Source organism: Scyliorhinus canicula, chromosome 3 (assembly GCF_902713615.1).
Source record: "Scyliorhinus canicula chromosome 3, sScyCan1.1, whole genome shotgun sequence".
NCBI classification, from domain to species: domain Eukaryota; kingdom Metazoa; phylum Chordata; class Chondrichthyes; order Carcharhiniformes; family Scyliorhinidae; genus Scyliorhinus; species Scyliorhinus canicula.
The window spans coordinates 199,318,654-199,333,709 of record NC_052148.1 but is presented as its reverse complement, the minus strand read 5'-3'; the positions used below and the strand labels follow the sequence as shown (position 1 = coordinate 199,333,709).

The 15,056-nt window shown below is 40.6% G+C and overlaps 1 protein-coding gene across 1 annotated transcript in view; it reads left to right on the top strand.

Annotated features, from left to right (window-relative positions):
* The window catches only part of lrba (LPS responsive beige-like anchor protein), a 981,767-nt gene that overhangs the window by 492,990 nt on the left and 473,721 nt on the right, over positions 1-15,056 (top strand).

Sequence of the window (15,056 nt, the reverse complement as noted above, 5' to 3'; positions counted from 1 at the left end):
GACAGCTCCCGGGACATTATTTTGTTATGTATTGTTTCATCTTTCATTGCAAATAGAAGATTTGGGGATCCAGATAAAAGGATTCTTTTTGGTAAATGGCTACGCTGAAGAATGACCCACTCCACTTGTATGTAATTACGCTGGCTGAGATTGTAACAATTCATCACATGGAGAAGAATGACACTAAGGAAAGGGTTAGTCAAAGGAGATAGCCTTTGACTAACTACTGGACCACAAAGATCGATACACGACTGATATTACTATAAAAGAACAATTGAATTCAGATGACATTTTAAGACAGACTACACATTAAAAGATTGGATGGGGAGGAAACTGATCAGAATGATCTTGCCTTCATAGGATTAGGTATACTGAAAAGTTTTAAAACCAGACTGCATTTGACATTCAACACACCCCAGTGTTAGTGTCTTCCAATTTTAACTCGCTTCCAAAAGGGCTGTCTGCATTTGGGTGATTCTGGTGCTTTCTGTGAACACTGGCTTGGCAGGTTTCAGTGCCTGAGGAGGTTTCAGCAAGGAATGGGGTGAATGGAAAATCAGGCACTGTGTCTGTTGAAAAAATTAGCCAAAGAAAGTCACCCTGAACACCGTCCCCCCTCCCTTCCATGTGTCATCTTTCCGTGAAAGCGCAGGGGAATGAAACATTGCCCCCACCCCTCCGCCCCTTCATTCATCTCCTCCGTTCTCACTGTCCAAGGCCCCAAAAACTTATTTCAAGTGAAACAGTAATTTGCTTGCACTTCATTTAATTTAGTATACTGTATTTACTGCTCATCATGTGGCCTCCTCTACATTGGAGAGAACAAACATACACTAGGTGACTGCTTTGTGGAACACCTCCATTCTGTTCACAAGCATGACCCTGTGCTTTGGTTGTTTGCCATTTTAATTCACCACCTTACATCCATACTGATCTTACTGTCCATTGCCTACTATGGTGTTCCAGTGAAGCTCAATGCAAGTGCAAGGAACAGCGTGTTATGTTTCAATGAAATATAATCTTAGTCTTCTACACTCCAAAGAGTATAATCCCAATTTGCTCAGTCTTTCATCTCAAGAATCAATCCAGTGAACTTCTACTGTACCATCTCCAAGGTAAGTACGTATGAAGACTAAAACTGCGCACAATACCCCAGATGTGGTCTCAACAAAGCCCTATATTTTATATATAATCGTAGCAATTTGGTGGAAGCAGCAGTGCAGGGATATTGTCACTGAACTAATAATCCAGAGACTTTGAAAATGCTCTGAGACTTGGGTTTGAATCCCACCACGGCAGATGGTGTAATTTGAATTAAAAGTGTAATAATGACTGTGAAACCATGGTCGATTGTCATAAAAACCTATCTGGTTCACTGATGTCCTTCTGTCCTTGCCCGGTCTGGCCTACTTCAGACCCACAGCAATGTAGTTGACTCTTAAAATGGCCTTTGAAATGGCCTAGCAATTAGGGATGGACAGTAAATTCTGGCCCAGCCAGCAATGCCCAGATCCCATGAATGAATAGTTTTTTTTAAAAAGCAAGGCTTCTTTTCATTCCCTTGCAATAAATGCCTCCCCAATTGCTTGCTGTACCTGCATGCTAACTGTCTTCCTTGTATTCATGCACCCAAGTCTCTCTCAACATCAAACTTGAGAGGTTTCCCAACATTTAAAAAATATTCTGTCTTTCTACTTCCTTTTAATTCTGGAATGCTTTGATCAAATTACCCCTTAACCTTGCAAATTCCATGGAACACAATGCACTCATGTAATTGTTTCTCATAACATATGGACGGCATGGTAGCACAGTGGTTAGCACTGTTGCTTCACAGCACCAGCGTCCTGGGTTCGATTCCCACTTGGGTCACTATCTCTGTGGAGTCTTCACGTTCTCCCCGTGTCTGGGTGGGTTTCTTCCGGGTGCTCCAGTTTCCCCTTGCAGGTCCCGAAAGATGTGCTTGTTAGGTGAATCGGACATTCTGAATTCTCCCTTAATGTACACGAACAGGCGCCAGAGTGTGGCGACTCGGAGATTTTCACAGTAACTTCATTGCAGTCTTAATGTAAGCCTACTTGTGAAACTAATCAAGATTATTAATATCTCATGCCTATATGTGTTCTTCCTTGCCTTCGAAAGATGTAAGAGTGAACATTTTGCTAAACTGTTGGTTGAGGGTAGAAGTTACAACGTTATAGTCGTAAAACCACACAGACATGGGAGAACGTGCAGACTCCACACAGACAGTGACCCAAGCCGGTAACCTAATCTGGGCCCTGGTACTGTGAAGCAACAGTGCTAATCACTGCTACCATGCCGCCCACAAAAGAGTTGCCTTGCATTGGCCGGGAATTGCATGGCAGGTGAGAATTATACCACTGAACCACCAATGCAAACGATGTTCATAGGATAAAAAAATCATAGGATAAAGCAGTTGTTAATACTGAAGAAATTTTAGAGATGGGAACAAAAAAAACACTTTGAAACCACAACCAGTATCTATTCATGTTCATTTGCTAATCTTCTCTGTATCGTTCCAATTTTTTAGTATATGTGCTGTGGACTGAAACACTACAAAATTTGTTTGAACCAAAATTACTGCCCCTTCAGAATTAAAACGCGCTCTGCAGAATATTAAAACACAGATTTGGCATTTCAGAAATCCTGTGGGGTAAGTTTGTCCATAAGCTAGACATGTATGTGCAAGTCCCAAATTGCTCTCTCAGTTAGCAAAAACTCCAATAACAGAATCCTAATTTAAAAATAAATATATTAATAACAATACTGTGAAGTTTACATTTTAAAATGATGTATTAATGTTTACAAACCTTCCATCTTTGTCACTACATCAGGAATGACCTTGAGAATTGTTTCCAAATCACAATGAGCTAAAAGGGCAGTTCGCAATTCAGGATGCCAAAATTTGCTATTTATTATGTCTCCAGTCAAAATAGACATTTAGCATTTGTTTTATAGTGCTGTAATTAGCATATCATTCTCTCCCCACCACCACCCCTTCCATTTCAATAAACTTTTGTCATAATGTTTAAACAGATTTTAATTGCTGGTAATTGGAACTGCATGTTAATAGCCTGTAGATAATTAGGAAACCATTTGCATTTTTCTTACAGATTTGCTTGGTATTCTGAAAGGCGCTCATTCATGTTCTGTCTCGAGGGATTTTGCTAATCCCACTTAGTCACAGATATTATGTAGATGTGATTTAACTCATTTTATTTCACACTTTTCTTATATAGCAGAATTATCTCTGATTAGTTAGTTTGTCAGTTCTAAGTGCTCTTTGTTTTCAGTTGTATGACATTATCTTTATCTCAATTTTCTTTGGAAGGCTGGGATTATCAGACATCATAGATGCCGTCAGCATAAATTGCTTGATCTGCCAAATGTTTTTAGTGATTCTGAATGGGACCCTTCCCCATCTTCCTCCAAAAGATATTTCCTGAACAGCCCAATTTCAGTTGAGACTGGGAATTCAGCTGTGTTCTTACACTTGAGAATCTAGCAATTCATTTATATTAATTATTAGTGCAGTTCAAATCCCTGAGAGAGCGATACAAAAAACAACCACGCTATGTTGTGTTAATTTTTTTTGATCTTTGAAGTCTGTTGTAGTTTTATCACAAGTTCATTGGAATCCATTAGGGGTGGCGTGGTCCTGAAAGCAAAGACACCAACTCATGAATTTGTGGATTTTCATTGCCACCAGAATAAGAGAGGTTGGATGATTTATACTTGGAAGGACCATTCATTGCAAGATTTGAATGTCCAAGAATTGGTACTGGTGTAATATGAATATTGAAACTATTTTTTTGACTGTTTGAGGTATTGTTTATTTGGGTATTAATATATTTTTCTTGGGAGTGCATTGCTGGTTGTAATTCAAATTTTCTTCTATGATTCCTTAAATTAAAATCTTAACCGTGTATATAAATACCTGCAAAATATTTTGGTTAATCATTTTATTTAATTTATGGTTTTGCCAGAAATAACAACCGATTCTGAAGTGGTGTTACAAAAGTAAGAAATACTGGGTTTTAAAAGTCTGGAAAGTAAAATGTCATTCTCATTTTTTTGTACTATTAAACTGATTATGTAATTTTGAGTTGAAGATCCACTTGTTTCGAAATTAACTGGAATTGAGTATGGGACACTGGATATGACAGATTCGATACATATTTAGACTATTGATTGTACTACACAATTTCATGGTAAATTAAAGCAGGCGACTCAAGTATGCTTTCTGCAAAGCTATTTATTTCTTTATTATTTAATGAGAGGAGAAGTTAATTTGTGACCAATATTTTTCTCTCCCTCCACTCCAATTCTGAAAGCACCAATACTCAGTCCTGTACAGTTCCACATGTAATAATTACCCCTGGGCAGCCATTGTTTTTGAGTGAACGCTGATAATGGTTTGCAGACTTATCTATTGCTGAAAAAACCAAGCTGGGATGGATCCTGTCCTACCCAACATTCACACCATACATCTCGACCATAAGCTGCTGTGTAACAGTCAGAAATGCAGATGTAGGAAGGTTATTCCCTTGCTCTAACCTCGTCAAATTTAGCATTTCCACTACTACCCTGTTCGAGATCAACTAATTCAGAACTCGCTGATGATTACAACCTCCCAATGGTTTAGAACATGCTATTGTCAAATGTGGTTTATCCTTCACTTCATAGAATCATAGAATTTACAGTGCAGAAGGAGGCCATTCAGCCCATTGAGTCTGGACCAGCCCTGGGAAAGCCCTCACCTTCACCCTATCCCAGTAACCACACATACACTTGTGGACACTAAGGGGAAATTTAGCATGGCCAGTCCACCTAACCAGCACACCTTTGGACTGTGGGCGGAAACCGGAGTACCCGGATGAAACCCATGCAGACACGGGGCGAAAGTGCAAACTCCACACAGACAGTCACTCAAGGCTGGTATTGAACCCGGGGCCTGGAACTGTAAGGCAGCAGTGCTAACCAATGTTCTGTTGGAATGAGTAGCCAGTTGGTGGGTGCATTGCATTTTTCAGAGGTCTGAGGGGATGCATTTATTTGGAGAAAATTGTGAGAAATTTGGAAAGGCAGAATATATAGGGGTGTAAATATATGAAGTGCAGTTAGACAAACACATAGAAATATCCAATCGCCATGGGTCTTAATGATGGGACATAGAATATAAGAACAATGAGGTGATTGCAGATTTTTACACAGAAATGGTTAGACCACGCAAGAATACTACACAAAGCATTGTGCACCCTAGTATAGAAAGGACCAGTTTGGAGACAGTTTAGCTCACTTGACTAGACAACTGGTTCTTTATGCAGAGCAAGGCCAGCAGCGCGACTTCAATTCTCTTATCGACTGAGGTTATGCATGAAGGTCAGCCTTCTCAACCTTGCTCCTCGCCTAAGGTGTGGTGATCCTCAGGTTAAACTATCACCGGTCAGCTCTCCTCCTCAAAGGGGAAAGCAGCCTATGGTCATCTGGGACTGTGGTGACTTTACCTATAGGGGCAGCACTGTAGCACAATTGTTAGCACTGTAGCTTCACGTTAATTACATACCCAAAATTTGCAACTGCCATTAAACTCACTTCATCAGGCTTGTTCAGAGCAGAGAGTGAGAAGTACTGTTGAACAGTTGGCACAAACTTGGAATAATGACCATGATTCATCTTCAAGGACCCATTACTCAGCATAGAGCCTGAGCGTTGAAATAGAGATGCATTTTAATGCCCTAGAAGTTTGACTGAAGAGCAAGTTGTTTGCCTGGGAGCCAGAAAGAAAAGGTCTGCTGTTGCTGTCTTCTTTCTCACCATTGTAAAGTTTTAGTTTGACAAGATATAATGCAAAGTTTAATTTGAACCTGCCAAAACATTATTGACGTTATCATTTTTTGAAATGACCTAGCCATTGGCACATCAGTCAGACGTAACTGTGAACTCAGTGTACAAAGATAGAATCAGCAAATAAGGTCACAGAAGGAAAACATGCTAATAAGACAGAATTGAAGACCCCTTTTCTGAATTCACACAGCAGTTGTAACAAGATGGATGGATTATTAGCACACAGAAATAATTTGAGTAAGATGCGATGGTCATTACAGAGACATGGTTGCAAGGTGATCAAGTCTCACAGCTGAATATTGAAGGATTTTTGACATAGGAAATAGGAATAGGAGTCGGCTATGCAGCCAACCAAGCCTGCTCTACCATTCAAACAGATCATAGCTGATCATCAAACTTTATGCCATGTTTCCCTACAATTCCCAGATCTTGTGATATCATTTGTATCCAGAAATCATATTTATTTCTGTGTGGAGAATTCCAGAGATTCACCAATCTCTAAGTGAATAAATTCCTCCTCATCTCAATCTTAAATGGTTTGCCCCTTAATCTCAGACTGTATTCCTGGTTCTAGATGCATCAGCTAGGGAAAGGTGTGCAATGGTAGCCTGGGGGATTAATTAATAGAGTGTATTTGGGACAGAACATTAGAACAATACGTTCTGGAACCAACCAGGGAACAGGTTTCTTTTAGATCTGGTAATGTATAATAAACCAGGATCAATTAATGGTCTCAGAGTAAAAGATCCTCTCAGCAAGAGTAATCATTTAGTCTGACTGTGAGAAACATTGGTCTGAAACTAGTGTCTTAAACTTAAATAATGCAATTATAAAATGTGAATATAGAATTGCTAAAATGGACTGGGAAAATAGGTTCAAAAGTAAGACAGTAGTTGAGCAGTTGCAGACATTTAAAGAGATGTTTCTAACTCTCAACAAAGGTATACTCTGTTCAGAAAAAAAGACCTTCAAAGAAGGATGCACCATCTGCACCCAGCTAATGAAGTTAAGGATCAAATTGCAAGAAAAGTCATACAATGCTATGAAGATTAGAGGTAGGTCAGAAGATTGGAACATTTTGGAAACCAACAAAGGATGACTAAAAGATAGAGGGAGAAATTTGAGAATGAGAGTAAATTATCAAGAAATCTAAAAATGGAGTAACATTTTCTGCAAGAATATAAAATGGACGAGGATAGTTAAAGTAAATCTTGGTTCCTTAAAGGATAAGACTGGGGAATTAATGGAAACAAGGAAATAGCAGAATCTTTGAACAAATATTTTGTATCTGTCAGTACCGTTACAAAAATCACCCCAAGAATAGTAGAAAATCCAAGAGGCAAAAGGGCAGGAGAAACTTAAAACAATCACTGGAGGAGGAGTACTAGCAACCTAATGAAACTAAAAGCGAACACGTTCTCTGGGGTTGATCGTCTGCATCCTAGGTTCCTAATATAAATGGTGGCAGAGATAGTGGATCTATTGTTTTTTTCCTTCCAAAATTGCATACATTTCAGCAAGGTCCCAGCAGATTGGAAAGCTTAATTATTGGTCATTTAGAAAATCATAATACAATCAGGCAAGGTCAACGTGGGTTTTCTGAAAGGAAATCATGTTTGCCAAATTTGTTATTTAAGTCCTTTGAGGCTATTATAAGCAGGGTGGGTAAAGGGGAACCTATGGATGTAGTGATTTCCAAAACAAATTTGATAAAGTGTCACATAAAGGTTATGACACCAGAGCTCATGTTGTTCGGTTGTAATATATTAGTAGTGAAAAGGATTAGTGAACTAATAGGGAACAGAGAACCAACATAAATGAGTCATTTTTAAGTTGCCAAAGTGCAACAAGGAAGTGTTAATTCAGTGTTGGGACTTCAAATGTTTATGATCTATATTAATGACTTGGATGAAGGGACCAAGTGTACTGCTGCCTAATTTGCTGACAACAGAAAGACTGGCGGGAAAGCAAGTTGTGAGAAGGTTTCAGAGAGTCTGCAAAGGGATATAGATAGATTAAGTGAGTGGAGGAAAAATTGGCACATGGAGTATCATGTGGGAACATGGGTTGTCCAATTTAGTGGTGAGATTAGAAAAGCAGACATTATTTAAATTTAGAGACTGCAAAATGCTTTGGTACAGAGGGATCTCGGTGTCCTGGTAGCACAAATTGCAAAATGTTAGCATGTGGTAAAGCGAGCAATTATGAAGTCAAAGAAAATTAATTGGAATCCGAGAAGTTCTGAGAAGACCCACTAAGCTGAGTCCTGACATGAAAGGGTTTCTTATGTGGAAAGACTGAGCAGGTTGGGTCTATGCTTATTGGAATTTGGAAGAATGAGCAGTGATCTCATTGAAACTGACAAGGTTCTGAGGCAGATTGACAGGGTAGATACTGAGAGGATGTTCCCCCTTGTGGGGGAGACTAGAATTGGGAAGCACAGTTTCAAGATGAGGGCCTGAACCTTTCGGGCGTTCGTGCTGGCGGTATCTTTGTGACCCACTGACAACACAGCCCTGCCACGGGTCTCAGGGCAACAAGAGGTGCATTCAACAGATCCCGCTGCTGGCCAATGGCAGCCATCTCCGCCACTGCAAAATACTCAAGAGGGTTGTGTGTAAATTCTCACCCAAGGGGAAAAGATGAGGAATTTCTTCTGAGTGGGCTGTTGATCTTTGAAATTCTTTTCCTTAGAGAGCAATGGAGGCTGAGCTAAGCGGATTTTTGATCTACATTGGAGTAAAAGATTATGGTGGCCAGGCAGGAGAATGGCATTAAGGACACAGTCACATCAACCATGATCTTGTTAAGTGGCACATTAGGCTCTGGGCTGAGTGACATACTTCTACACCTATTTCGTATGTTCTTGTAACTAATTTAAAATCTAAAATACCGTGACTTGGTATTGGTCATCTAATATTACTCATTAATTTGTTATGATTGAACTTCCAGGATGGGAAACTTGAGGGAGGATCTCGAGGCTCAGATTATAAGTGAGATAAAAGAATTAAGATTCTGTGATCTGTGAGGTCATGGAAATATTTTCAGGGCAATGTTCCAGTTTTATTGACATAGGTTATTTCTAACGTGTTACGTTTAACGACATACAAGTTAGAAACAGGAGTAGCCTATTTGGCCCATGAGCCTGCTCCACTAATTGATAAGATCATAGCTGATCTGATTGTGGCTTCTTCTTTCCTGTCTACCCCCTATACTCTTTGACACCCATGTCAGTTAATAATCATGCCTCCACTGCTCTCTGAGGAAAATAATTCCATAGATTAGCATCCTGACACAAGAAAACAGGGATTTATTATGTGAGGCTATCTATTTATACTGGACAAGCATTTGAAAATTTATTGATGCTTCTAATGCACTCCTCTTCCTGAAACTTGGCAGACTTGAGACCAACCTGCACTTAAGGTATCTGGATTTGAGTAAGTGGTATATGTTGTTATGGGGAGGAAGTATGTATTGGACAAAGGGAAACCAATTGCATGGATCTTTTAGTATCTTAGTTTGGTAAATCCAAGCCATAGTTAGCAGTCATACAATTTTTTAATAGCTTTCTGTGTGACGAACAGCGAAATACATACTTGGTCCATTCATTCAGTCCCATAAAGTTGCGATGCTTTGAGCATTGAAATTCATGCACACCTCATCTAAGCTGGAAGCTGATTAATTTTCTGGGAGATGCAGAAGACTAGGTTAAAAATGGAGACCAATTAGGACAGTGGGGAGGATGGGGTAGTAGTGGGCAAATGCTTCTCCGGCCTAGCACAGATAGTCTTCCTGCTGTGAACTCAATCAGGTGGCGATGGGGTACCCACCCTGCTCCCATTGATCAAGTCCCTGTAACCCCCTACCCCCCTCCCCCCGCCTCCAAACTCACCTCCAGTTAAGTCTAAACTTAAGTGATTTGATTTGATATACTTTATTCTGCCTTTTAACTTTATTGCCAAGAAAAGTTTGTTCTCTATTTGCTTTTCTGCTTGATATGCTCAGAAACTGTTGAGCTTATTTGATTCCTGAAATCTGAGGTGAATATCTAAAATTTGACTTGTATAAAAAGATTTCTCAAGTGGGTGTAAAGAAAACCTTGCATTTATATAATACCATAGAATATTCTAAATCAACTTACAGCCATGAAGTACTTTTAAATTTTGGCAAATTTGCACAAACCAACTCCGACAAATAGCAATGTAATAAGGACATAGCAATCTAACAAGGACTGGGCAATCTGTTTTTGTGAAATTGTGTATCAAAATCTTTACTCCTCATCATGATTATCTCTAGGAATGATGTAATTTTGAACAATTATTAAGTCTTAAAATGGTCTCATTCATTCATCAGCAGTTGTAAGTTATATTGTTTTACAAAACATAAGAAATAGGAGTAGACCATATGACCCATTGAGTCTTCTCTGCCATTTAGTAGGATCCTGGCTGATCTTGGGCTTCCTGTCAGTCCCAATGTCCCTTGATTTCCTGAGAGACCATACATCGGTCTCTCCCAGACTTAAATGTATTCAACTCTTGGGGTAGCAAATTCCAAACATTCACAACCCTTTGAATTAAGTCATTTCTCCTCATCTCAGTCCTAAATGATTGGGTCCTTATCCATAAGACATAGGAGTGGAAGTAAGGCCATTCGGCCCATCGAGTCCACTCCGCCATTCAATCATGGCTGATGGGCATTTCAACTCCACCTACCAGCATTCTCCCCGTAGCCCTTAATTCCTCGCGACATCAAGAATTTATCTATCTCTGCCTTGAAGCCATTTAGCGTCCCGGCCTCCACTGCACTCCGCGGCAATGAATTCCACAGGCCCACCACTCTCTGGCTGAAGAAATGTCTCCGCATTTCTGTTCTGAATTTACCCCCTCTAATTCTAAGGCTGTGCCCACGGGTCCTCGTCTCCTCGCCTAACGGAAACAGTTTCTTTGCGTCCACCCTTTCTAAGCCATGTATTATCTTGTAAGTTTCTATTAGATCTCCCCTTAACCTTCTAAACTCCAATGAATACAATCCCAGGATCCTCAGCCGTTCATCATATGTTAGACCCGCCATTCCAGGGATCATCCGTGTGAATCTCCGCTGGACACGCTCCAGTGCCAGTATGTCCTTCCTGAGATGTGGGGCCCAAAACTGGACACAGTACTCCAAATGGGGCCTAACCAGAGCCTTATAATCCTGAGAATGTGCCCGTGTTGTGGATTCCCTGACCAGTGAAAAAAAATTCTGCATCTGCCCTATCAAACCACTTCAGAATCTTGTACATTTCCATGAGATCACTTCTCATTCGTCTAAACTCCGGAGAATATATGCCCAATAATAGGGCATATATTATATTATATTCGGTGATTTCAACTTTCCCAACATTAATTGGGATAGTCATTGTGTTAAGGGCTTAGATGGAGTGGAGTTCTTAAAATGTATACAGAAAAACCTTTTAGCTCAACATGTGGAGGGTCCAACAAGGGACCTAATTCTGGGGAATGAAGCCAGACAGGTGGTTGATGTGTTGTTGGGGGAGCATTTTGGTAATAGCAACCACAACATGATACAATTTAAGTTTGTTATGGACAAAGAAATAGACAAGTTGCAAAAAAAGATTTTGGATTGGGAGAAGAGAGAATTTTAGCAAAATAAGGCCAGTTCTGGCCAAGGTAAACTGAAAAGAGTTACTTATGGGGAAATCTACTGAAGAGCAGGGGGGGGGGGGGGGGGCGTTCAAAAGGAAATTAGGAGGATTCAGGCCCAACATGCTCCCTCTAGGATAATAGGAAGGAGTAATAAGCCCAGAGAATCATGGATGACCAGAGACATTCAGGATACGATGGGAAGGAAAAGAGATGCTTTTAGCAAGTACAAGGGGAGCAAATCAACAGAGGCATTAGTGAAGTGCAGGAAGTGCAGGATGGAGTTTAAGAAAGCAATTAGGGGAGCAAAGAGGGGATATGGCTGGTAAAAGTAGGGAAAATCCCAAGGTATTCTATAAGTGTATCAATGGGAAGAGGATAAGCAGGGGAAAAGTAGGACCCATTCGGGGCGAAGAGGAAATCTGTGGGTGGAACCAGAGGACATCGATAGGGTGTTGAACCAATACATCACATCTGTCTTCACCGAAGGGAATGAGGAGATAGTGATGGAATTCTGGGAGGGAGACTCTGAGATTCTTGAGCAAATTGATATAGGGATTGACAAGGTATTGGAGGTGTTGGCATGCTTAAAAGTAGACAAGTCTCCAGGTCTGGAGGAATTGTGTCTCAGGATGCTGTGGGAGGCGAGAGAGGAGATTGCAGCGGCTCTGACCCAAATTTTTAATTCCTCTCTGGCCACAGGGGAAGTGCCAGAGGACTGGAGAACATCTAATGTGGTCCCACTATTTAAGAAAGGTTGTAGAGGTAAGCCAGGGAACTATAGCCCAGTGAGTCTCAAATCAGAAAATTCTGAAGGAGAAAATCTATCTCCACTGAAGCGGCAAGGAATTGTGTCTCAGGATGCTGTGGGGAGGCGAGAGAGGAGATTGCAGCGGCTCTGACCCAAATTTTTAATTCCTTTGATCAGGAATAGTCAGCATGGCTTTGTCAGAGGGAGGTCATGCCTCACCGGTTTGATTGAATTTTTTGAGCATGTGACCAGATGTGTAGATGAGGGCAGTGCAGTTGAAGTAGTTTACATGAATTTCAGCAAAGCCTTTAACAAGGTCCCACATGCGAGGCTTATAAAGAAGGGAAATGCACATGGGATATAGGGTAATTTGCTAAGGTGGATTCAAAATTGCCTCAGCTGGAGGAAACAGAGGGTATTGACAGATGGCTGCTTTAGTGGCTGGAAGGACAAATTACCAAAGCGATCTGTGCTGGGTCCTCTATTATTCGTCATTTATATAAACAATATTGATGACTAAGTGGGGGGTAGGATCAGCACATTTGGAGATGACACACAGATTGGCCAGGTGATTAACAGTGAGGTTGAGTGTCTTGGGTTACAGGAGGATGTAGACGGGATGGTCAAATGGGCAGAAAAGTGGCAGATGGAATTTAACCCTGAAAAGTGTGAGATGATACACTTTGGAAGGGGTAATTTGACAAGAAAGTATTCAAATGAATGGCCTGACACTGGGATGTTCCAAGGAACAAAGGGACCTTGACGTATTTGTCCATAGATCTCTCTGAGGGAGAAGGGCAGGTTTATAGGGTACTGAAAAAGGCATATGGGGCCTTTATCAACTGAGGTATAGATTACAAAAGCAGTGAAGTCATGTTGGAGTTATATGGAACTTTGGTGAGGCCACAGCTGGAGTATTTCTATTTCTGGTATGCAACTTATATATTTTACTAATTGGAATGTTAGTTTCAATCCCATTGCACTGAAGAAAAATCTAATGCAATATAGCACAAACACTCCTGATAGTTCAGTGGGTAAATGTACCTCATTTCATGATATCAAAAATAAAGAGTAAAATTGCTCGATTTGATTCCCATGGCTGAATTCTTTCATTTTAACTGAGATAGAAAATTGAGCAGTTCAGTTTGTTTCATTGTCCTTGAGCTACGGAAAGGAGAATTCAATAAAAACAACTTGTCTCAAGACATTTTACAGAAGTTGAATGAGATAAGTGAGCATTGAGATTAGAAATCTCATCCTTGATGTTTTTTAAGGAGAGTAACAAAGAGGCTTTATGTCTTTCACAGAAAAGGGGAAAAACTAAAACCTTTGTCATTGTACAGCTGGTTCATCAGTAACAGAAAAAGGAAATCAGGCTAACATTTTGAGTTAGAATTGGTGTCACGATATTTTGAGTGGTTAATGTGTTTTTTTTGGCAGTATTAACTTTTTTTGTAAACAGTCTCGGTGCAAGACAATGCAATGTCTCACCCCTTTGTATAAATAGTGTCAAATAATGTTTATTTTGCTGCTCCAGAAAATGTGAGGCCAAATTATCAAGTGAATTCTGATGGAGTATATTGGACTCTGTTGCACGTTTTACTATGGGCGTAAAACGCGTTTATTGGAGTGTATTAACATGCCTCCGAGTTCGACGTGTGCTTAACACTGCTAGGCTCTGTTCTATGTAATTATTTAGCTCTGGAGTCGCCAGTTGCCGTATAGGCAACGTCACAAGTATTCCAAGGTCAAATTCAAAGTAATAAAGACGATACACCGATTAGTCAAGTTCAAACGATCAATATTTATTATACAGTTAATAATAAATACTCATGCACACACTAAGAGACTAAGCTACAACTAAACTTAAGCAAACAGAATACTTATCTAACAGGAACAGGCAAGGTCAGAGAACGAGGCCTTCGTCCTGGTTTTGTCTGCAGCCGTCAGCAAGCGTTCTGGCACTTGGGAGTCTAGCGGGCTTGGATCGCGTAGCGAGCGTTGAACTTACGGTTTCGGCGGCTGGTGCTCAACGGCTGGAGTCAGGATCCCAGGTGTCAGTCGGAGCCGGAGCACGGGTTTAACAGACCGGACAACACGAGGTCCCTATCTTTTATAGGGGTTCCGTTGTCCTTCCCTCTTCTCGGGCGGGCTCTACCTATTGGATCAATTTCTTATCGATACTGGATTAATTCCCCAATGCGAGGGGGTCTCCGTGATGGAGGGGGCGTTTCTTATGTCCTTTTGTTTGGAGGTTTCTGGTGCCTCGATGTCTGGGTCTTGATTGGAATGTGTCCATTCAGAACCAAATGTATCTATTGTGTGGGTGTTCAAGTCTGATGGCCTCATTAGCATGCAAAGCGTTTTGCCATTTGCACCTAGCTAAGGTCTTTTCACCTGAGCCCAAACTGGTTTCTGCTGCTGCAGAATGCAAACTGCTCTTTGCAGACTGCTGTTCTGGCTGAACTGTCTGTTTCCCAGCAGCCTTCCATTTTAGTTTGGCTCAGTGTCCATTTTGCGTGGCCAGCATGGCTACATTCCCTCCTTGTGATCCTCACAATCGTACTATTGTGAAGGATCACCTATGTACTTTGCCTCCTTGTGTTCTGACCTCTTGCCAGTTCCTGTTCTACTCTGTTCTAAACTATGGGAAGAAGAGAAAAAAATTTTAACTAACATTTCTACTTGGCCCTATGTCAAAGGGACATGCATTACTACAATTGGGAACCTCTACCTATCACTATTAACCTTAACCTTAACTTAAACATTTAATCACTCTAAAATCTTAACCATTCACA